This window comes from Pteropus vampyrus, unplaced genomic scaffold, assembly GCF_000151845.1.
Source record: "Pteropus vampyrus isolate Shadow unplaced genomic scaffold, Pvam_2.0 Scaffold42, whole genome shotgun sequence".
NCBI lineage: Eukaryota > Metazoa > Chordata > Mammalia > Chiroptera > Pteropodidae > Pteropus > Pteropus vampyrus.
Window position 1 is genome coordinate 573313 of NW_011888823.1, and position 2359 is coordinate 575671.

Consider the following 2359-nt stretch of genomic DNA (forward strand, 5'->3'; position numbering starts at 1 on the left):
TAAAGCAATAAATAATATTTGGACAGTTAACCTAACCCTGTAAGTGCACAAAATATTTATTTCCCAGAGCCGAAACCTCATAGAAAATTTCTTTCAACTCTTAAATATCATGCTTCATTAGCAGTGTGGAATTTCAGCCCCCATTGACTAATCCCTGCAGTTCTGTGCTGACATTCCTGTGCATTAGCTTAAAGCAGTTTCTGTTTACAGTGTCTAGGGCTTTTGAAAAAGTCATGTTAATAATCAAAAGGAAAGCACGAATAACCCAGCATAGAACCTTGTCTCATGGTATGCCATCGTAGAGAGGTTAAATGCCACCATGTGACTGATGCAATACAGAAAGAAAGTCAGGGGGAAAACAAGAATATTATCTCATGCAAACTTACTGAACCATCGCTTGGCATCTCAGAGCCTTTGTCCCCCAAACCATAAACAGATATCATGTTTCCAATTGATCATGTTATTTAGAGATATAATGACATGTCAATAAATATTCCTACTTCTGATTCCTCCCTTCCATACGTAGTTGAACGTTGGTGCTGTCGTCCCCACGTCCATTTGTCAATTAGCCAACTTGGTGGAAAGAAAGTTACAGGTAAGCTAATGATACCAAGGATCAAGACCTTACTAGTACCTCCCCCCACCAAATCCCCTTATTATTATTTTTGTTGATCTACTAACTCACTAAAATAAGATGCCTTGACTCCCACCAGCCTTCAAGAAAGGGTTTTGCCTGAGTTGACAGGGAACCAAGTCAAGCCATCAGATGCAAAGGAAACATTTTTTCAGCATCCACTATGCACCAGATTTGTTTGAGTGTTAATGCATGGAAACCCATTCAAACTAGGGTACTTAAAATGGGGAGGGAGATGCAATCGTTCAAGGTATAAGGGAAATCTCCCAGAACCCAAGGGTCATAAGGATACAAGTCTAGCAACAGACAGTCCTAAACCAAAGCCTTGTCCCCATTTCTCAGGCCTTGCTCACCGCCTCTGCCTGCGCCTCAATCTGCTTCTCACTAGCATTGGTTCTCGCTCTCTCTCATGCCCTTTCTTCTAAGCTTTGGCTTCCTCATCTCTTACTTAGTCCAATTTAGCTGTCTCAGACTTAATCTAAATGACCTTTCAGCCTCCCCCTGATTAAGATTTCCCTCTGGGTCTCTTAGCTCAGATTCTAGCAAGAGGGAGTGTGATCATTGAATTCATGAATGAATATATGCATGAATAAACTGACCAATAAATGAATAAATTCAGCATTACTCTCTTTTGAGTTAGAACATTTATTGAAGATAAGCCATTGAACTCACTTGTTTCCCTAAGATATCCACGGATAGAAATTTGTAAAGTTAACAGGGTAGCAGATTATGCCATTCATTTCATTACGACGCTGTATTATGTAATATTTTGATGTGATTTCTGTGTAATATTTTATATAATATATAATTATGTAATATTTCAAAGGTTCTATTTAAAGTCCTCCATATTTATGCTTCCAAACAATATCTACTAAATTCACATCATATTGAAATAACATCCATTAAAATGTAGCAAAATAAAGAATTATATCTTATAGGTCAGGCACTTGTTAAGTACTTTTTTATTTCATTTAATCCTTACAACACCTAAAGAATAGGTACTATTAGATGTCCAAATGAAGAAACTTAGGCACATAGGGTTTAGAAGTCATTTTTACTATGTCACAGTGGAGAGAATTCCCACAGGTTTTCTCTGATGACAGTTCATGTGCTGAGCCACTGCCCAACATAGACTACTTTGTACTCTTCAGTGAAATAAGACTTTTAAGTCCTGCATTATATAAATCTAGTTAATTTAACATTTTGCTAAAGTTTTAGCCATCAGTTAAACATTGTGACTAGTTAGTAGTTAACTTGAAAATACAGTAGAGTTGGCAAAATGAGATGATATCTGTCATCTTTAAAGTTTCTTTTAAGCACATTAGATTCTTTTAAATACTTGCAGTTGATTCAGAACTCTGTATTTTGCAAGAAGATGCTCGTATCAGCCCCAATACTATTATCAGCCAGTGTTTGCAGAATAGAGTTGAAGTTATCATCTTTATTCATAGTGAGAGTAATCTGTAGAATTACCGCTGATTTGCACAGCTCAAAATAGCATTTCTAAATTCCAACTCTAATTGTCATATCATTTAAAAGTTATTAGCCATCACTTTAAAATATACATAAATTCACATGATTTAAAAAGTAAATCCAATATATAATTTTGAATGTGTACTTTCCTTTGGACTGTTTGCAATGATGAGCTATTTTGATATTTTTGAGTATATTACTTTGATACTATCACCAATAAACTACTGAATCATTGCAATCCATTTCTACTTT